The 23,632-nt window shown below is 34.8% G+C and overlaps 1 protein-coding gene across 1 annotated transcript in view; it reads right to left on the reverse strand.

Annotated features, from left to right (window-relative positions):
* The window catches only part of ADGRL2 (adhesion G protein-coupled receptor L2), a 690,605-nt gene extending 674,448 nt beyond the window's left edge, over positions 1 to 16,157 (reverse strand). The window contains exon 1 of the mRNA XM_039321043.1: positions 16,022 to 16,157. The gene's annotated coding sequence lies outside the window, so the exon portion shown is untranslated. The remainder of the gene's footprint in view (positions 1 to 16,021) is intronic.
* Between the last annotated feature and the right edge of the window lie 7,475 nt (positions 16,158 to 23,632).

Consider the following 23,632-nt stretch of genomic DNA (forward strand, 5'->3'; position numbering starts at 1 on the left):
TAATCTACAGCCGAAATGCTGGAGATGTGGATATTTGGATGCTACCTATTACCATATTTGGTGGACGTGTAAGCATATAAAAGCTTTTTGGATTAAGATATGGTGGAATATTCAAAGAATTTTTAAAAGGAGGGTAAAATTTACTCCGCAATTATTTTTACTAGGTATTGTTATTGACTGTGATGCTAAGGAGGTTATATTGATGTTAAATTTGATTACAGCCGCTAGGTTGTTAATAGGACAATATTGGAAGAAGGAATCTTTGCCTACTTTACAAGAATGGTTTCATAAAGTTTCGTATTTGGCAGAAATGGCAAAGATTTCGGCTTTCTTAAAGGAGCAATCTCAAGAAAAATTTTTTGCGGTATGGGAAAAATGGATAAATTTTATACAACATAATTTGGATATGGAAAAATATTATTTAGCCTTTTTATAATTTGTAATGATTGTTTTTTCTTTCTTTCTTTCTTCTTTTTCTTTTTTATATATATACATTTTTAATGTATTATTATTCATATATTTTTTTTTTTTATATATATATGCTTTATTTTTCGTCTACTTTCTTCTTTCTTCTTTCTCTCTCTCTCTTCTCTTTTTATTTTTTATTTTTTTTCTTTTTTAGTATATATTATTCATTTTAAAGTTTATGTTATGTATATTATTTCTATATATATTATTACTGTGATTTTTATTATTATTATTAATTATTTTATAAATTGCAAATGTTATTTTTAAAATATTTGTTAAATAATCCTATATTCAGTTCTGGGAAGTCGGGGGGGGGGTGGGGTGGTTGGGGAGGGGGGGGTGGATTTTTATTTGTAAAACTTTTGAAAAATTTCAATAAAAAAAAAAAAAAAAAAAAAAATAGCATAAATATGGAACTTCTGCTTTGGTCTTACGTAAGAAAACAGCTGTTGCATTTGGGCTGAGAGTAACATGAGAATGAGAATGCTGTTCAGAAATAAGCATTGATTTTTGCAACATATCTTCTTTTGTCTATGCTTCTCAGATATATTTAAGTAGCACTGCTACACCATTATGTTCCCATTATGTTTGGTGTTCCCTTCTTTTTCTTTTTCTATAACCTGATTGATAGCTAGCAGAAACTGAGGTTAACAAATCTGATGCTCATAAAAGAAACCAGGTGAGCTTATGAGAAAAGACCAAAGTTCCATGCAGAGGTCAAATCTACTCCAAGCAGGAAGAAAGAAACTGTGTATAATTAAAGTGTGAACCCTGATCTTTAAGTACCTAATCTTGTCCCAAACTCTATGTTTGATGTTGTTTGGTCCTTAATGATGATGCTGACTAAAATCATCACTAGATGGACAAAGAAGAGTACTACAGATGTGTACTTTGGGCCTGAGCATGTTTATTTTATTTTTAACCACCTAAATTGAAATATTCTATTGGAAATATTCTTGTCAATATGAATCTTCCAAGTACATGAATCAATGATGTAGGATACATGAACCAATGATGTAGATTTACAGGGAAAAATTGAATTGGAATAATACCTGAAATTGTTATGGAAAAATTAATGATCTAGTTCTTCTGGCTAAAACTGGTTGGGGGTTGTGATGTCTCAACTGAGTAGGATCATATTTATTCTCTTTGACCTCCACATTTAGTACTTTTGTCAAATTCATCTTAATTCCATGCTCATGTATACATCTCAGGGGTTGCCAAGCTATTTTCCAAAGCATCTACAGGAAGGACAAGAAGCAACGGATGGAAACTAACCAAATAGAGAAGCAACTTAGAATCAGTGGTGGGATTCAAATATGTGAACAACCGCTTCTCTGTGTGGATGCCACTTCCGAAGTCCATTCTGGGCCTGGACAACAAAAAATTAGCTACTGGTTCTGTCGAAGTGGTGTGAACCAACTGAATCCCACCAATGCTTAGAACTAAGGAGAATTTTCCTGACAGAACAATTAATCAGTGGAACAACCTGCCTCCAGAAGCTGTGAATGCTCCAACACTGGAAGTTTTTAAGAAGAGACTGGACAGCCATTTGTCTGAAATGGTATAGGGTTTCCTGCCTGAACAGGTGGTTGGACTAGATGACCTCCAAGGTCTCTTCCAACTTTATTTTTATTATTATTATTGTTATTGTTGTTATGTATTTCTTAGTAGTCCAAACTATTTAAACTGAAACATTTGATGGAGAGAAAAAAACAGTGTTATTAGCGTGCTTTTAAAGATTAAATTTAAACAAACTAAAACTTTGACTTACAAATTTTTATTGGAGTGTTTGTAAAGCTATAACAATTTCATAGCATGCATATCCTATACAATTTATTTTTCATAAAATAATGAATGAACCAAAAAAATTTAACAGCCTAATTTAACACAGCCAAATTAATTTATTTGCACAATCTTTCCCAAGTAGAGACCTCCTCCCAAATTAATTTTTTAACTGTTAAATTTGATTAGCATTATGGTTACAGGTTTGTTTTATTTATTATTATTACTCTTATGGATCAATGCTTTGCTCTTTTGGAAAGGGAACATTTTCACTTGCAGAACAGAGCAGTGAATTTTTTTTTTCCCGCAGATGTTTTTCCTCGCATCTGTCTACTAAGTCTTTCTTTGTTGACAAAATTTCAAAAGCAGAGGGTTCTACTGGGAGAAATTGTAAGCTTGATGGATGGGTAAACATTCCCATGATTTCTGCTTTTCCTGCTAATCCTGTATCCAAATTATTCCTGTTCCCCAAGTCCGCATTTCTTCTAGTCAAGGGGTACCATATGGGAAAAAAGAGACAGATCATCTTAGAGAACATCCCAAATGAAAATCATATTGTATTTTGCAGGTAGGAAACAATTTTCTTTATGTTAATTTTGGAACACCTCTTAACTGTAATGAATCAGAAACACCAATTCAAGGCATTTAGTATAGCTATAGACTTCACCTTTCGCTCATACTGAAGGATGCTTCAGAAATCTTGCTTCATAAACATGTTCAAAGCATGGCAAAATCTGAAGAGGGAGACTCATGTGGAGGATAGAGCTTTGCTAATAACCTTCAAGTTGAAAATCAATTAAAACAACAACAAAAAGCAACAAACAGAATGGGGCTAAACCTAAAAGTCAGTAACATACCACTTCCCCCATTTTAAATCATGAAAAAAATGTTCTAGGCATCTATTTGAAAAAGGACTAATTGGGATTACGTTCAAAATTACTGCCGTGCAAATTTTTTCATATGGTTGGATTAAAAATTAATAAACTTTGATAAAACTCACTGAGAAAAATAAAAATTCTTAGAATATTCAGATACAGTATCCTGATTAGAATAGAAAATTAGGAAGCTAGTTAAGATGAAAAAATATGGCAAAAATATAAATTGGTCGTGGATTCCATTTACTCTTGTTTTAACTCTACTTTACTTTGCTTATACACAAAATTCCAGATGTGATATCAGAAATAACACAGACATATGAATGCATCTGCTACAAACATTGCATATATATAATGGTCTAAAACGATTATAAACAACTTACTAATAGATATTCCGAAATACTTTTTAATTTTATTATACTAGGTTAAACCTTGTATCATAAAACAGATTTGAATACAGCAACTTGTTAAAAGTTTTGGACCTATTTTTTTTTAAAAAAGCTTGTTCACTGTAACAGTTTCAAACTATATTTTGAATTCACATTGAAATCAGGTTTGATGCAGTTTGAAACTGTATCAGTGAACAAGCTTTAAAATATTGTGGTAATACATTTCTTTTAAAAATGGAAGAAATGCAACATTTTAAAAAGAAGGGAAGCAGTATTTTAAAAAAATGAAAATTAATATTTATTTAATATAGAACAATACTGATGGTTTTTCATAGTATACTTAATACTGTGATTTTTAAGATGTTAAAATCCTTTGGTTTTGAAAAATTAAATGGTCAGTGCCATTATGTTATTTTAATAAAAGCTGAGTATATTAAATGTTTTCTATACTTTGTCACAAAGCACTATTTTTCCTATAGAATATATTTGTCCATAAATCTTTCTAACTGTCTTCAAAAAGCATATTACGGATATATTTTATATTATTGCCTGCACACATACATACTTGTACAGACCAAAAAGTAATAATGAATCATGAATTTTTTTTTTTTTGTTCTCAATAGCAAAAAATCGAGATCAATTGAGTTTAATGAAACTTGTAGATTGCATGTAGAAAACTGGAATGAAACTGAATGGCAAAAATTTGTTCCACTGGTCTTATTATCTTTCAATCTCAGCAACTAAAAACATTTCTGATCTAATTTTTAAATAGTTTTCCTTAAAGTTTTCTCATTTCAAAGAATGCACCTTTCAGTCTAATCATGCTTAGGCTTAACCTTTCTTCTTTTACTAGATTACCCATTTCTAACACACAATATCATACAACATATTCAACCTACAAAATCAAACAAGTAGAGAATATGTGAGTAACTTCAGAACTTGACCAAGTAACTGACCCCTAATATCACATTTAATTTGTTAATTCATGACTTCTACTTATCCTGTAATTTATTAAATCATAGAATAAACTTGTACAGCTAATCAGGTGGGATTTCTCCCCCCCATTCAGCCATGACCTTTAATCTATTTTTCCCTCTTGATTATGAACGACAGTGACCTTTCTCTAATTGAGTTAAGAACTGCTGATGCAAAAATATGCAAACTAAACATGTAAACTCTGAATTAACATGGAGAAGTACACATTCTTTGTGGGGTGGGGATAGAATTACTGAGGAGGGAAGCATTTATTTCATATAAAGTACTTGAGGACAGAGAAGAATTTATAAAAACAACAGTGAGCTTGGAAAAAGAGCTGCTTTACCACCTTATATCTGTTTGAGGATTCTTTATTGCACTTTGAAATATCAATATAAATACCAATTTTTATGGAGCCACTTAGCATTTTATTGTGTTCACACAAAAAAACCAGATCATACACATAGTCAACAGAATTTCAGTTTCACAAGGATTTGGGAAATAGTAGTTCACCGATATGACTCTCCTTTTCTCCTCAAATTATATTATTTCTTCTGCTAAAACAATGCTCATAATGCTACCTTTGCTCCAGGTTTCCGACATAAATTTAAGGAACCATCTACTGTGAGCGGCTGGCAGGTTGTTCAGCTATGCGCTTTCAACTTAAAAGGATTTCAAGGTTCTATCTGATCATATTTAAAGATGAAACGTATTTTGTAATGTTTATTTCCCAGGCGCTGTTTTCAAGCTGCAGCTAAAAGTGCCTGTAATATACAAAGGCCACTTTATACAAAAGTACACATTCATCTTCTCCTCCCCCCCTTTTTTTGTCTCTTCATAAATATATTCTTTCCTTGGTTAAAAATAAATGAGCACGCGTTGACAATGCCAGTGACAAACTCAGCCACATGTGAAAACTGAACTGCAACCTCATCTTCTAATCTAGATTTTCCGCTCTCTCACCATTCTTTACTATGAATAGTGTGAATTCAAGAAATGACCCTGTCTGTCAAGATTTTATTGTTTTAAAAGATGCTGGGACTGGTGGAAGTAGTTGACAAGAGCTTTATGAAACACATTTATGAATACATTGCATTGACAGAAATATATATATATATATATATATATATATATATATATATATAGATATATATATATATATATATATATATCTTATCCCACAATATTTGATATTAGCATGTATTTTCAGGATGAACTACAGGGGTTTGTCAGTTCACTATTACCGAAAAAAAAGAGATTAATCTTGACAGATAATCAGTATTTTCACTGTCTAATACATGTTTATCATACAGTGGTGACATCATTACACTAAAAGCTCACTTACTATAATCTTTCTTAGGAAATTAAACAGGGTGATGAATCATGTACCTGTACATGTGCATATATTTACACATACATGTTGTTTGTATATTCACACAAGAAATGGATATAGGTAGCAATGGCTGGCTTTTGTGTAATATCAAAAGAGAGTAAAATGAAATGTGTATAAAATTAAATGTATTTGGAGCACTAAGCAGCATTGCCCCCCCCTTTTGTTAAAAAAAATCCATCAATAATTATTCCGTGATATTCCAAGTCTAATTTAAGCAAGATCAAGAAAATTTAAATTTGGAATTTAGAACTATTAGAATAGCATGAAACAAAGGCTTTGTGCAACTTCAAGATTTTTTTAAAGAAATGCTTCCCAAATGTCCTTTTAAAATTGTGAGACTGCAACCTGACCTTGGAAAAGAAATAAATGCAATTAATAAGTAACTTAATCACAGATGATTTATGCTACTTCAATTATTTTACACTACCTTTTCAACTACTTCTAGGCAAAGTAGTTTAATCCATTGTCATGTAATCATCATGATATTCAATCATGCTTAGCTACCAATCATTGTAGATTTTATTAGTCTATAATAGTACACTAATAAATGTTCACTAAAGTGAGTGAGCTTACTAGTGTATGTAGTTGAATCCTAATTAATTTTAGTGACTAGTTTTATCTCATAGTACAGGATCAAACTAAATTTACAATACAGTAAGACAATATAACACATATCATTTGTGCATTATATTATGGATAATTTTAAATATTAAAGTTGGTGTCTATCATCTAGGCAAAATTTAAATGGCTATTATATTCATTTTTAATTTGGATATGTCCCCCACTGTTCAGTGGTTTTAATTCACATAAGATTCATTGGCATAAGATCATATGACTGTAGGCTTTATGTTAAACCTGCTGAAATGCTTAGCTTTTTGCATGCTTAATACTAATGAATTATTTAAATTTTAATTAATATATAAAGTTACATACAAAAATATCTATAGTAAACTGCATTTTAAAAGTGACTTTAGGTGATACTAAACATTAAAAAATGGATAGAAAAATTAATTTTAAGAGGAATCACGGAAGAAAATAACAATAAACATTGTTATCTGTACACATTTATGAATCTCTGTTGCAGTCATTAAATACAATATATGTTTATGTTTGTCCTAGGGTTGGCCTGTTAGGATACAAATAATTGTAGGTTATGTTCAGTGATGTGGAAAAACTATACACCTAATGATATATTGGAAAAATAACCTTAAAGACAAGGCATAAAAAATTCCAGACCTTCAAATTTTCATATTGCCTAAAAAGAAATGATATCAAAACAAGCTCCAGATCTATGTCTGTTGTAAAGCAGAATGCTCTTTTAATCTTTTCCTGTTAAATTATTAATACTTTTGCCTTACTTTTTAATCCCAGAACGTCAAATTGAAAACCTATATTTTGCAAATATTGCTCTCTCTCTCACCTACAGACATAAAACAGGCATTCATGATGGAGTCTTCTAAGTAAAAAAATAAATAAATAAATTCTTCCCTAGCAGCTATTGGCAGCATAAATGCAATGTGGGTCTTTACATGGCCTACTGTGCTCTCAACCATGTCATAACTCCATATTCTTATTCTATCCATCAAAATCAATGTGAAAGCTCTGACTGTATACATGGATCTAGTTCTCGGGATACCAATTATGTGACTTTCTTTTCCCTTAAGTCTTTATGCCCAGATAAACTGGTTGCATTATTTGGCAGAGGACAAGCTTGATTCCCTGAAGGACCAATTTTAGATTCTAGTAATTTATGGTCTGCCAGTAAAATGTCTCATTTCTGAGTTCCTCTCGGCAACTTTTCTGCGTATCTGGAATCTTCCCTCAGGAAAGCCAAGAGAAATTCTTGTAGTGGGATTCACAATTCTGACAGCATTTGAGAAGTACAGAAGAGGAGGAATTGGGAGATAAAAGTCAGTTCAGCAACTGCTTCAGAAACATCAGAATAGCTCAGTCCTTTTATCAACTGAGGCTCTTTCAGCTTTGCAGATGCTAAAACCTTGCCCTCAGAGCAACGATGACCTTAAAGGAAAAAAAAATCCTCCTACATATGCTTAACACTGCAGATCATCAATATTAGCTTCCTTTTTCTTAGAAACAGCAGAGTAAAAGTAGAATAAAAAGCTGCCTTTTGTTGAAAATAACCAGGATTGCATTTGTCAAGTGTACCTGAGTTGCAGACTTCAATTTGTTCCTATTCAGGTATGAAGGGGATAATTTCTCAGAATTCCCAACTCAAACACCCATCTCAACTTTTCACAGAATCAAGAAGAACTTTAGCTTTTATTCTTGTTGGACCTAACTTTACATCATAATTAGGGTTAAGTTCAATAACCCAGTTTCAGAAATAATTGCATTTAACTTGTTCAAAATTAACTGGATATACAAGTAATCCTAATTTTCACATCAGAATACTGACAATTTTTTGAATACTTTTATTAATTGAATATTGATAAACAATTGACTTATTTTTACACAAAGTAAACTCAAGCAGAGAAAGATAAATAGAACAAATGATGAAGTACAAGGAATGAAAAAAAGAGAGAAACTAAGTTAACGTAAAATATAAAGAAACGGCTTCCGATCTTTACAGCAGTTATAAATGCGTTTGATAATTATACTCTTTTAGGTTCATCATAGCTCCATTCTTTCCATAATCTACCCTAATTGTCAAAATGTAAATTGCAAGTACATTTTTTTCTATATTTAGCAAAATGTCCATAAAATTGTCAGAAAACCAGCAAATGACCACACCATCATGAACAAATATTTATTTCCATCTGTAAAACGATACTGTGTCAGTCAAGTAAATCCAAGATTTGTTACACTACTTTAAAAAATTCATAAATGTAACATGAAATCACGGTTTGTGTGATGTGCAAATGCAGTCTGGTTCACACATAATGCCACCATATAATGCAATTTGCTTAATTTATATTCAGCACTTCAAACAGATAACAACATTACATCTGTGCGTTGTCTATGAATCAATCAATCTACAAAGTTTTAATCCCAGGAATGCCACAAAACATCTTGTGAACAATTAGAGACTTTTGAGAATGTAACATCCACTAAATGAAACCACAGTTGTTGTTGCTATTGTTATTCCTATTATTATTGAGCTCACTAACACTTATGGGTCAAAGCAGAATTCAGACACATTAAACTGCTTGTTCATTAATGCCATACAGATTCAACACTGCAGTTTAACACAGGGCTTGTTGTTTTGGCAATCAACCCTCATTGCAACTATTTAAACAGTCAAAATCGGGTACCAAAAGGTGGTCTGTGTCAAGCCTAACATCTGTCAATATGACAGCTTCATGCTATGTCAACAAGGCCCGAGTGAAAGCAGTGGCTACTGAAACACCCCTGATGGCTGCCAGCTGAAATTATTGCAGTGAGTTGCAATAACCTTTGTTTTTACAACTAGATTCTTATCTTTATTCTTTGCTTTAAAGAAATGTTGATCTTTGCCCTGCTCAAGAAAGAGAGAGCACTTTATAACTGTATATCTTACCCACAGCCTTTTGTAATTCTAGCTTCTCTAAAATTCAAGATAATAATTTAAATATTTAAACTCAGGAGCACAAACTTCTCCAAATTAAAAAGGCAGAGTAAAAAGGGATACTTTAATCCTTCTCCTAAACTACAGCAAAGATGGAACCAAACAGAAGTCCAAGTTATTTTATAGTTGACATCACTTCTTAGTGACAGGAGATGCAAAAATCTGCACCTAAGAATATCTAGGATGTGCTGTGGCATATACAGAACATAAATCTGGTGTTCAGCCATGAAAGATTTCTGTTAAAAAATTAACCATTTTGACTTGGACCGGTAACCTAGTACATTCGTTGTGAAGATAAGAACCTGCTCCCATGTGGAGAAATAATATATTTTAAAGAAGAGTCTTTAAGAGATTTGGAGATTGTCATAGTTTAGATATAAAGAAAAGCATGCAGAGTTCTTAGTGTTTAAACAGATGGCAAACCCACACTAACTTGCTGATGTTACCTAGTCAATTAATGGAATTTCTACAAGCAAACAAACGTCAAAGAGCACCAAGGACTCTGCAATTCAACCCTGAGCTACAGATATTCTCTTCTATTAGAAGAATGGAGTGCCTGTGAGGCATTCTGGGAGAAAGAAAAAAGGCTGTCTTTCTAAAAAGCTAAGAAAAATATTACCTGCTTCTGTCTCCAACAATCCTTAACTGTACAAACAAATGCTTATACTAACATGCACCATCGCCTATGTTGTTGTAAGCACATAATCTGTTCTTCCCCAAAATATTAAGGTAGCCATCTTCTTTGGGATATTTGGAATAGGTTTTCTCTAGAAATGTATGCATGATTGATTGGACAGAAAAGAATTCCCCAAAACAGCCAATAAAGTGACTGTACTGCATACATGGGCACAGGAAAGGGAGCTACATCAAAGCTTCCAGAGGACTTAGCTACTTTAATACAACTTAAGAGTTTGTGGTTTACTTAAGCTAATATTTCCTGCAAAGTAGAATATTTTGTACAGCTCTGCCAAATATGATATGCTGTAAAATAGATATTCTTATAAAATAGAAGGGTGTAAAGAAAAACATGAAAAATATTACTAAAGCTAAAATTGAGGACTAATAATTCAGTACATAAAGAAACAATAGAAGTCAAACATGGTGGACAGGTTCATTTTAGATTTTTTTTGTAAAGACCCAATAATTCTCATTTGTTTCAAGAGTTAATGGCTTGAGTGTTGCCATTTTTCCCAACAGGACAATGTACTAACATGCAAAGAAATATTAATTTGCTCATTAACTTCATTGTTGCATTCAGCAACTAAGCCCAACTGATGTGCTTACATGTTTGAACATATACAATTGCTATTTTTATGAAACAGATCTTGGTTAATTATGGTTAAGTTCAATTTGACTCCTCCCCCCCACCAGCAAGAGAAATAGTGGTTTTTAATGTTATTCTCCACAGGCAAAGAAGCTAAATCCAACTTCTAATACTTCATTCATTATTCAATTCCGTTATTACACTGCCCCATCACTTTCTGAATATTTGGTTTTCTCACAGATTTAGCCTGCTTTTTGCTAGCATTGTTCTTATCTTGGCACAAAGTGAAGTTGAAATAGCAATTACAGGATATAGTTTTGGATATTTCATTCACACCAGCATATGTTTATATAAGTCTCTGGGATTTCCTTGAAAATGTCACAACAGTAACAGAGTGATGGGAGTGAAATATTTTTGGGACAAACGCAATCCGCTCACAGAAAAATTAAAAAAATAAAAATAAAACTCTGACAGTGCAGTAAAGGTTGAAATCGACCTGTAATTCTTATGAGTCCATGGTGTAAGTTCTCTTTTATTAATATTCTGGGTCTCATTGTTTCCACTGGTATGTTCTTTTAAAACATAATCTTTTCATATCAGTTATAATATCAATCAAGTCTCTGTACAAAATCTTTAGAGACTTGGGCCAGCAGTACAAACAATAGATATTCTCAATCTGTAGAATAAGCAGAGCAACTTTACAGTGTTCTGCAACATAAGATCTTTTAGAGATTGCTGGATTACAACTCATATTATACTAATCACAGATCTTGCTAGCAAAGGCTGGTGGAATTTAAAGGTAACAATGTCAGGAACGCTACATATTCTTCATTTCTGCATGGAAGTTTAAACATTGGCATATTTAATTACAAAGTCACAAGCAACAAAATAGAGCTTTTACTACCAGACATTTGTGACCGATCAGTCTATGAAAAAGAGCTGGATTGTTGGACCATGACCTTGATTTTTCAGAAAGTAGTCTTTATAAATTTCATGAATCAGGATACTAAGTGGACTTACGAATAGGCGGCCAGGTTTATCCTGAGTATCCCAGCTCCTTATATCTTACTAGCACATTTGCTTTCAATTTCTTAGATGCAGAGATAAAAAAAAACATGGAAGAATAAGCTATTTATTATGATTATGCAGAAGGAGAGTACATTTTGACATTCTAATATGCCAGTAAATTTGCCCAAAGTTTTATACTGTATCTCTTGCATTTATAAAGGATCTAGGACTGCATTTTTATATGGTAATGTGAAATATTTATACTTCCAAATGATTAAGGAATACAGCTTTGGAATAAAATTATCCAAAGAAATTAATCTTTCTAACAGAATAATTGGTGAATAGTCCAAAGTAGCACAAGGAGGCAGTCAAAAATAAAATCATGATTATTTGAACTGGTCGTCTGTACTTTGCCAAGGCAGAATTGACACTAACATGCCAAAGCCAAACCGTAGGTTTAGAGAAAAAAAAAATGAAGGAAAAGGGAGCAAGGGCCATTTTTGGAATAACTTTGACAATCACAAAATATGAGATGACACAGCAGAAGCATGCATGTTTCAGAAGAAAGCAGCTGTTTGCATAAAATGTTAACTATTGCCAGCACTGCAATAAAATTGCAAGGGGAAACAGATAAAGCCTCAAGATAATTTCTGTCATTACTTAGCGTTTTACATCCATTGAAGAATTCCAAACACATAAAAGGATGTCAGTCCTTTTTTTCCCCCATGAAACGAAGTATTTTTTAAAAAAATGGTGAAGCTTCAAAGGCTGTCAGTGTTGAAGTCAGTAAATTACAGATCTGATTCACTTAACCCCTTGAGGTATAAAGTAAGCTTTTTCCGCCCAGCAAACATTTTCAGTAGTCACTAGGATGAAAGGCCTGAAATCTGCACACTGATATCATAGTCATATTTATTTGGAGCACAAGATAATAACCAGAGTTGTAAAATTAGAAGACAAATATAATTAAATGTAGAAATGGATGAGAAATCTAACAGATTTTCATTTTAAGCTGGCACGGACTATAGCAAATGATTGATAAATCTGTAGCCAGTTACATTCATTTTTGATGGACTGTTTTAAAATTTCATCATTTAAAACAAGGTCTCAGGTGTTCATATATGCTCTGCTTTGAGAAGTAAAAGAACTTAGCAAAACCAAGATCTTACAAGATGGGACTTGTAAGAATTTAGAGCACATTTACACTCTGTTATAGAATAAGTTAAAAAAAGCCATTTGCCTGTGTAGCTATCTCCATAAAACAGAAAAGATCCTGATTTTTATAAAGTGAACTGAATGGTATACCAAGCAGGTTTACTGCATTAACGAGATGTGGCTATAGCATAGCTAACATGGAAAAGGAACAAACTGTTCTTGGTTGAAAAGCTTCTTGCTTTATAACTTTACACTTAATTCAATAGAAATCAAGGACATACTGTATGTTACTAGGAGACTAGAGAAAAGAGAAAATTGTCTCCAAGCAAAGCAGGTGAAGAGAACCCAGATTATAAAGGCAAGAATCTTGTAAAAATTTCCAGGTCAGAGACTGGGAAGAGACAGATCAGATGAGTGATGTGCCAACAAGGGCTTCTCACTCTCAGTTATAACAAAAATATTTTTTTCCCCTTCTACCTAAATTAAATGAGAAACAAAATTAGAAAAAATAAATGTGGGGAAATTTGCCATGTTGGTTACACAAACATGTATCATCCTGGAGTGATTATCAGACCCAGGTTAGGTTATATGGGTGGGGCATTTTTTTTTTAAAGTCAGGATACGCTCAGAAGGTATTTTTTGTACTTGACTCTAATTGTTAGGCCTTAGCCTTATCTAAAATAGATCCTGAAACATGAAGTCTGTCTATATCTAGGAGATGTTCATATTAGAATAATTACAAATCATGGAAGGTTAAAGATATAGTACTGAATCTGAAGCCAGCAAATCTGATTTCAAAAGATGCATTTAAGCCAATTGTTCTGAAATTATCTTTAACAACTGTGAATGAACATAGTTATCATGCATCTTACTACCTATAATGCCATGTAGGGGTCTTAGAGGACGATGGAAACAAATGCACTTATTTACTTTTTTTTTTAAGGGTCTTTCAAAAACCTTTCATTTTTTTTTTCATTTCTCCCGTATCTATAACAGGGAATTTATTGTTGAACTATATTTGAACCTTATGAAGTCAACTTTAATTTTCAATGTCACAAGGCCATGAAAGATACCAACTGGACCTTATTTTTAAGGTCATTGGTATTATTTGCTTTATGATAAAACTAATAAAATGCATAATTATTGTTGCATGCATTGTTGGTCTATATGTTACGTTCTTTATTGGTAGCCTTGTTTCCTGTACGAAACAACAAGATTCTCTAGCAGATTATAGAAAATGCTTACTTCCTCATTTCATTTTTTCTCACTAAAAACAAACAGGAAGAAAATAGGTACTGTAAACATCAATTTTTTTTAAGTGGAATTCAATGCAAAGTCTGTTTGGTTTGCAGCTGAAACTTATACATCCAGACTTTCACCATTCATGAAATTCCATGTTGAAATGTCACTCATTAATAAAGCACAAATTGGGCACAGAAGTATCAATTAACAAATATAAATAAGACATAAATTAAGACATAAATAAGTAAAAATAATAATTTAGCAGCCTTTTTGATTAATGACTTTACTTCAAAATTCAAAAGCTGGAAACAGTTATTTGTAACAGTGAATAGTTCTGACATCATCTGAAGAGTTTCCATTGAATGTTTTTGCAAAGATTATTTCTTTTTCTCCCTCACTCTAAACAAACTGGTTTGCATACCAATGGGGTTAAAACACTGCAGAAAAATGAACTCCATCTTCATATAGTAATAAGTGTGTAGTAATTTCTTTATCAGTGAAAAGCAAGGGCCATTCAGTACACACCCACCCTCTCCAAATCATCAGATGCTTACAGACTGTGATCCACATACAGCACATGTGGCATACTGGCTCTTTCTGTAGATTAAAACTACCTACAAGAAGCAAATAAATAACCCTTCATGTGATATGAAGGAAATACCTTTCTTTAACTTCTAAATTCTAAAATTGAAACTGCACAATTTACCTACAAGTAAAATGAACTTAGTGTGATTTGCTTCTGAGTAGACAGAAATGGACCACATCGTACACTGAATATTTATTTCTAAAAGTTCTGTTTCTGGTACTATATTGCCTGTGAGCAAAAAGGAGCATAAAATGGAATCTATTCTTCCAAATCCATTTATTTATTAGGCAAAGATACAGAAGAATTACTGTGGATAGCATTATATATGCAATGTCTTATTGCAATTGTTAACCCTTTAGACAGATTTCTGCTTTTTCCCCCAGCAGATAGGACTGGATCAGCTGGGTTTCCTTGCTATGCTGCTTGAGTTATACTTATCCCAAATGGTATTCCAGTTGCATTGGAGAGATAATTTCCTAAATTTCACTCCAAAGTCCAAGAAACAATCCTATGTTATTTTGCTCAAATTACTTAGAGGTCTAGATCTGCTATTACAGAAGGAAGCATTTTCTATGTCAGCCTTGGTTGAGATGCTGCTAAGAAAATAATGCTCGAGTTTTCCTTTTGAATGATTACTATGTACTTGCTGTAGTTGTGTATGTTGCCTATTTCTCCTCCTTGTTTTGTTGCCATAAAACTACATCTAGGAATTCCACTGCTAGAACATTGGAATTTTATATTCTACCATAGCTCTATGGAAGGCCTGTTTGGAATGAGGCCTGCAAGCTTATAAACTGGGAAAACAAAAACAAAAAAGATATCCCTATAAATGTTGTTGCTCCTTAAAATTTTCAACAGTTAGTTTAGTTTCAAGGGAAAATCACCTTAATAAGATCCAAGGCCAGAAAAAAAGCTGCTGAGAGAGCTTTAATTGGAATTGAGCCCTATCACGTATTTAGAAAATGCCTTGAAACAGGATTCTTTTTTTTAAAAAAAAATATTTAGTTTCATTATGGAAGGACCAAAATATGTGCTTGGAAGTCTGAGGATTGCAATTGCGGCAGCATCAAGAGCCTCTTCAATAAGATCTTCCTGGCCATCATGCCTCTGGATAATAGCTGGCCAAATCACCATTTAGGGTAACACTTAAAAACACTTTCAACTGTGTACTTCGGTAACAACAACACTGGCACCCCAGTTTTAAGAGGCAAGGCAGTGAGGCAGGAGCATCCTGCTCCTCCTTGTGCACTGCCCACTTGGAGAACGAGCAAGGAGAAGAGGCATTTCCATGACTTTACAACAATCAGACTTCCTACCTTTCTTTCCTTGCAAAGACAGATGGAAGAAATGTCCTGCTTTAAAGAAAGTTGTAGAGAAACCAGGCAGCTGCTGCAGGAAATTGAGTCCTTTCAGTCAGTGGATACCAGCAAGCGGAGTTCTGTGTGTGTGTGTGTGTGTGTGTGTATGTGTGGAAAAATAGAATGGGAGGAGCAGCTGTGAACGAGTGACCTCCTGAAGCACAGCTTCTTTGTGAAGCGAGCACTTGGGAGCTAGTGGCTCGCATTTGCATGGATTAGCTCCACTCCAAGAGAGAGAGAGATTTAAATATATCTGGCACAGCACCAAGAGATGGAAGGGAAAGACGGAAAGGAGGAAGGGGGGAGAGAGAGAGAGAGAGAGGAGAGAGAGAGAGAGAGGGAAAGAGGGAAATAAAGAGGAAGGAAGGAAGGAAGGAAGGAAGGAAGGAAGGAAGGAAGGAAGGAAGGAAGGAAGGAAGGAAGGAAGGAAGGAAGGAAGGAAGGAAGACAAACCAAAATTGGAGATTAGTGAGAGAAGCACATTCAACCTGAACAAGTCCAAAAACCATAGCTGCCTCTTCATGTCATCTTGTGAGATAAGAAATGTTGTCATTAAGAGTTATTGAATACAAGGAGCAGGGAAGAAAGTGAGTCAAAACCTTTAGCTTCATCAGAAAAAAAAAGAACATACAACAATTGGGAAACAATTTCTCAAATATTTTGTCACTCATGGGATTGACCGAGGCTAATGGGAATTGTGTGTCAAATCTCTGCAGAGCACCAGCTTGCTTAACCCTGTGGAGGAATTCTTATCTAAAACTGTGTATTTAACCTGATAATCCCTGAAACAGCCAGGTAAAGGTGACTGTTCCAGTTTCTGTATTACAGGTGGATATTAAATGGCAGCTTGCCAGATTGTCACTGAATCTCTAGTTATACACTACAAACTGAGAGCAAGTCTGTTTGTGCTCAGCAGAATTGTCTTTGGAGAAAACGTCTAAGGCTAAGCAATGGCATTGTGCTATCTGTAAGTTCCTTCAGCATGGTTTTTCAATTAAGCCACAGTTGGCTTGGTTCACACAATATGCTAACCAGTGATCCACCTGTTGGCTAAGTATTGTGTGGGAGCCCAACCATTGTTTGGGAGAATTAGCTTCTATTTCCTTCTGAAAATTAATCCCAGTTGTTAGTTGTTAAATAAGTGGGAGGTGTGCAGTACAATTCTATATAATTCTTTAGCAGTAGCATATAAAATATCTGACTCAGTGGATGCCTTAAATCATGGAGGTCTTACTTCATAGCTCAGTAAGCTTTCTGAGTAAATATGCTCAGCATGGTACTAGTCATCTATAACTGAGGAGATTAAGACAGAAACAAAATCCTATATCAGGTTAGGTTACAAGATCTAGGCTGCAAAACTCTGGAAGAGCATTAGATGAGACCATAGAATTGAAATTACTATCGCTTTACAGCCATCTGGTGGTCATCTGGATTTTTGTAGCTTAGATCTGGCAGCTGCACATTTAGAACTTGGTGAGTTTTTGAGAGTACGGTACTTCTTTATGCTGAAGCTTCAAAGTAACACCCCGAAGTAAAACAGATTCACAGTTGAATCAAGTGGCTCTGAAGCACTTCTTAGACTCTGTGGCTTTTCTGCTGCTGATACCGACAATTTGCAGCATTGTAACTTCACTTACATATATGGTGACACATCAGGGGGAAGTTGAGTAATGCAGTGGAGTCTTCAACTTGGATTGGCTATTCATGTCAGTGAGATTTGGTGAACTTATTAAGTTATCTATCAGAGCTCTGTGGCAATAGCACAACTAACATTGCTTTGTAGCTTCATTCACTTTCTCAGCTGTGCTGTCTGTTGCGCTAGAAAGTCATACTTTTTAATTAGGTTCAGTTTAGCTTGCAGATGTCTAAACACAAGCTCAAAGATGTACAGTCAGACCTTTCTTCTTACGCCAAGTCTTAGTTTTAAACTTTGCACAATGTTGGGAAAAGTTCTATTTTTCAATAATGAATGAGAAGATGCTATGCATCCTGCCCAACCTGATGTCCACTGAGGCCAGTATTAAAGGAGTCATTTCTAGGAAGTACCAAGCTGGTTCACTAGCTCTGCCATTTTGGGGACTCTCTTACTCTGTGCAACTATAGGCTGGATAGTTTGGACCATGGTGTGCCATTCTTTCTTCATCCCAGCAATCTCTGTCCTAGAAGACAGGCAGAGAATAATTTCAAAAAATTAGTAAGTTCCATTTTTGAAATAATTCAATGGAAATATATCATGGTAAACATTGGTATAGTCATGGGCTTCGTTGGTATGCTGTCCAATCCTGAAGACTCTAGATAAAAAAGGTAAAGGAGTCCCTGTGGATTTTATTCTGCTAGACATTACTGACTCTAGGGGCAATGTTCATCTCCGTTTCAATGTCACTGAGCCAGTAGTGTCCAAAGATATTTTCATGGCAGCATGGCATCATGGAAAGCTGTTACCTTCCCATCAAAGTGGTATCTATTTATCTACTTACATTTGCATGCTTTTGAATTGCTAGATTGGCAATCTAGCTGAGGTGGGGACAGAAGTTTATTGCACTTGGGATTTGAAACTGGGGCTGCTGGCTTTTCATCTGACAAGCCCAGCATTTTAACCACTGAGCCACTGTATTTCTCCTGGAAGACTCTATACAGCTAGCAATTTCATTATAAGGTAGGCATACATAATAAAAAGGGAAATTATCTGAATATACCAGCAAAAGACAAACTGAATCAAAAGTTAAAACCAAAAATACAAAGGTTGTGTACTCGAAAACACCTTCTCCTATGCTAGATGGAATAGGGCAGCTTTCTAAAAGCCCAGAAGGGACAGATTTGATAAATTCTACAGGAAGGAAATTCCAAATAGTTGAGGTACCTATTGAAAAAGCACCTCAGATGGCAATCACATTGGGACAGAATATGGAAGAAAGGAATCTTGTTTGAGCCTGTTTCTTTGAGATCTGTAGGGATATACTTTCCTTGGGGAACAATCTGAAATTGCCCAAGCAGTCAGATTGTGGAAGACTTCTTAAGCAAAGGAATACACCACTTCTTCTTTCAGAGCCAATGAGAACATCCTCTCAAAGTAGTGCCTGAATCCAATCTCTTGTCACCTCATGGGAGGCCTTAACCAACCATAACGACAGAGATCAGTGCAAAGTGGTGGAGACAACAATATAGAGAGCCACAGATAAACCCAGAATGGTTGCAATCAGTTCCCAAGACAACACCTCTGTCGTTTCCATTGCATAGTCCAGCAAGAGTCTAATTCTTTTGAAATCTATTGATCTGTTGCTACAAAATGTTTTTGCAGCAGCCCTTCAAATGTTCCCAGTGATAACTGAAGTCCACTGGATGAATTTCAACAGACATAATGAGAGGGACAAAATTATTGCCTTTTGCTGCTCATATTGCCATTCTGTAGATTTGGACATGAGCTTTTAATAGTGTCTCATTGACTTGAGATCAACGAGGTCTTTCTCCAGTGAAGCTTCAGGTATCTCCTCTGCCTTTTCTTCCTAAGCTCCTCAATAAACCACAGAGCAGCAGTGGATATGCAAGAAAGGAGAATCTATTTTGAGATCCAATCAAGCACCCAGTGACTCCCTTATTCCAATGGGCAACCAGATTCTCAACTGAGAATCCTTGGCGATTCCCCACCATATCCTTAGGGAAACTCCCACTTTCAGATCACACATGTCAACCTTGAAACAAAAATCAGATCTAGTGTGTGATCTCTCATATGCATCAGGCTCTCAATAAACTCGCTAAGCTTCATGGATGTCATAATGATAATGAATTCCTGGGACACTTCAGACCCATTATAAGAGAAGGCAGACTGAAGCAACAGGAGCAACAGCCTTGGGAAATTGGCATCCAAACCCAAAAGCCGCATGGACCTCTCATCCTCCAACAATCCAGGTTCCATCGTTTTCTTTTTAGAAAGGCATTGGAATGTAGCCTAGTTGCAGCTTGCACAGGACCCATTTGGCAGACATCTTTTCTTCAGAACAAGCCCTTACATATCCCCTGTGAGTCTACGACAATTCACTGCAGCCAACTCACTATGGCCAACTCGCCACAGCCAACTTACCACAGTGAAACCATCGCAGGACAACTCACTGCAGGACAAGAGTTACACCAATATCAAAGAAATGGTGGAATAGAATCATTAAAGAAAGGAAGCAGAAGGAGGCTAAAGTTGAACCAGAATGAAATGTGAAGGGCAAAAATTAAATATTTTTTTATTTATTTTAAATAATTAAATAGAATTGTTAAACTGTCCCGCAGGGAATTGCCTTGCAGCAAGTTGCCTGTGGTGAATTGTCCCATGGCGAGTTGGCTGTGGTGAGTCAGCTGTGGTGAGTTGGCCACAGCAAGGTGGCTGCAGAGTGTTGGCTTCGGCAAGTTGTCCCATTCCCTCCACTGCAGCTGACTCTGCATCGCCTCCTCTGGTCTGGGATCTACCAGTCACTGGATTAACCCTAATACCAATCTCTGGCAATGAAACTCTGAGTGTTCTTCTTCCTTATTCTTTTACTTTGTTGTCAGGTGAGCACTGAAGGAAGTAGAGCAAGGTTAGCTGCTGCATCATCCAATGGTATAGAGAAGAGAAACCTTTAGATTTCATGTCGTATCTTCAGTGGACTACACTCAAGAGAATATATTTTCTCACATTCCTTTTCTCCCTTTACAGGAAGAAAAAGAGAGGGACTTCAGGCACTGGCAGACTTTCCATTCACTTTATTTAAAATAAGCATCCACAAACACCATGTTACAACCTTATAGATATTAAAACAAAGTGGTATTAACCTAGGGCATCTATCTTCTTCCTCCCACTGACATTTTCCTTCTGCTCACCTTGCCCATAGGTATCTACAAATGGGAACTAAGAAAAAGAGTGACAAAATGAGAATTGTAGAATATGATGCATCATCCATCCTTAGGTACTTGTGTCCAACATGATGCAAATGCAAAAAGGCAGAACAGGTGACATTGCGTTGCATGCTTGTTTTGGCATCTTTAGGGCTACCTGTGGACACTTATGGCCTTACCTGTCTTCATTTCAAAATTTTTCTTTATATATAACCAGTGCTTTTTTTCTAAAAAAACCCAAGGTGCTGGAACTCACACACGTCATACAACCCGCCTTGCCTACCCTACAAAGTTCCATCCAAAAAAGGGCCGGAACTCCGTTCTGGACATTCTGTGAGAAAAAAAAGCCCTGTATATAATTACATACACATAGACATACATTTATGTCTCCCTTAACTCTATCTCCTGTCTCCCTACTTGGACGTGGGGTCATAGTTTCTCACCTACAGTGTGAAAATTCAGGGCATTGTAAGATATGAAATGGAGGCTGCCAACACAGTTTTTAAACCTGCTATTTATAATGGAAGGAAAACAGGAAACACAAAGAACTTCAATTTAAATCATATGCTTCTACTTAGAGCAGAGGATGAATAGAGTAACAAATATTTGCAGGATAAGTATAATATGACCTCATATTTTCAGTGATACATCATCCATACCAGAAAAAGTTAACAGGTGCTATTATATAATTCCCTCATGAAGATATATAAGTTCCCTTAGAAATAATCACAGTGCTAAAAAAAAGTCACATCAAATAAATGACCAAATACACAGGAGAAAAAGTGAGGAATATTTTAAATATTATAATTACTCTGTGATTCAATAATTAGAAACTGTCTTTGTCCTATAAACAATCTATGACTAATAAATATGCATTCAATTTTCTCAAGTAAAAGGAGAATGTAGGAGTGGAAACATATGATATCAAAGGCTGTGGAAATTGCCTCAAAACTTAATATGCAATGTCTCTTAAATACAAAAAACGGGGAGTTGTTTTGATCACTACATCAGGCAATATTACTGTGATGATACAGAACCAATCCATATGTTATACATTCTTTTTTTTTCTTTTGAATTTTATATGTAGTTTTACTATTTGATTGCTGCCTTGAGAATTATTTTGGGCAGACTGACAGTGTAACGTTCTTGGATACTATAGGAAATGTAAAAGGATAAATGTTAATTGCTTTAATTCATTTACATTGCAGTACTAATATTTACTGAGAGTTCCATGGTCCTAAACTTTGGAACTCTCTAGTGGTCTTGCCAATGAACATCTCTTTTAATATTTAATCTCATTCTACAGAATACAGAATCAAGGAACCTTGGAAATCTAATAGTCTAACCCCCTGCTCAAGTAGGAGAACCCATACCATTCTGGAGAAATCTCTTCTTAAAAACCTCCAGTGGTGGAGCACCCACAACTTCTGGAGACAAGTCATTGTTCTCAAGGCAAAAAAATTATCCTTAATTCTAAGTTGGGTCTCTCTTTGTTAAGCTTCCATCCATTACTTCTTGTCTTGTCTTGAGGTGCCTTGGAGAATAATACTCCCTCCTCTCTATGACAACTCCTCAAATATTGGAACTGCAATCATGTCATCCCTGACCATTTTATTAGATTAGACATTCTCTGTTCCCACAATCATTCAACAGACAGTTTAGCCTCCAGTCTCCTAATCATCTTTGTTACTCTTCTTTGCACTAATCCTCTTTCAGATGATTAACACCTGATCCATCCTTTTGTGCTGTGGGACCATCAACATCAGGAATATGAGTATAGTTTTTTTTTTGTTTTTTTTTTTAGAAAGATAGAGGAGAAAAAGCAATCTTCAATTTTCCATTCTGAATTTGGAGCCCCTTGCTTTTGGGGGATCAAATTTAACTTGCCCTATCATTCCTGGCACAATCTGAACTATTATATGAAATCATACTAATGGATTGCCCAAGATAATATGTTATGTTGGGTGCGTAGTCTAAATTATTGCAACTAAGGTATCTGATGAAATGATTATACTGGGTTAACTGGTACTGCATGTTTACAAATATTTCAGAAAATTAAATAATTAAATAACCACAGCAATTTCTGATATATAAGAAGCAGCTGAATTATTTTCTTGATTTAATACAATATTTGTCTTATATGGATTTGGTGAAATGAAAGGTAGCATTTGGTACTTTTCGGTCATCTTTCATTGCTCAGAATTATTGGATTGGATCTAGAAGGAATATCTCAGTACAGAGAAATGGCAGTGCAATGCAGTCTTGCTGAAAGAAAGAAAAAAGGATTGCACTCACCCCCCCCCCAACCATTCACAGACATTTGCTTGTCACTGTAAACAAAAGCCATTTACCAATTCTTTTGAACAGCAAATGTTGCAAGGGGTACCTGGAAATCATAAAATATAGTAACTCCATAGTTTACTTCAGTAGAGATATTCTTAGTGTTAATTCTGAGTCAAGATTAATTTCTGGTAGCTTCACATATATATGATTATGCAGTTTTCTATGCAATAATATGGAAGTAATTCCCTTCCTGGTGCTAACCAAGTTGAATCCTTCTTAGCTTTCTCAAAGTCAGCCAAGGTTCGCTAAATGCTGTTCCAACCTCCAGAGTGATTATATGAACTATCAATTTCCTTTCTTCTACATTTATAAAATTTATATCTCAAGTCCTGATAATGAAGACTCTAATTCATTTTAGTAAATTCT

Source organism: Crotalus tigris, unplaced genomic scaffold (genome assembly GCF_016545835.1).
Source record: "Crotalus tigris isolate CLP2741 ecotype Arizona unplaced genomic scaffold, ASM1654583v1 scf7180000023719.973015, whole genome shotgun sequence".
NCBI lineage: Eukaryota > Metazoa > Chordata > Lepidosauria > Squamata > Viperidae > Crotalus > Crotalus tigris.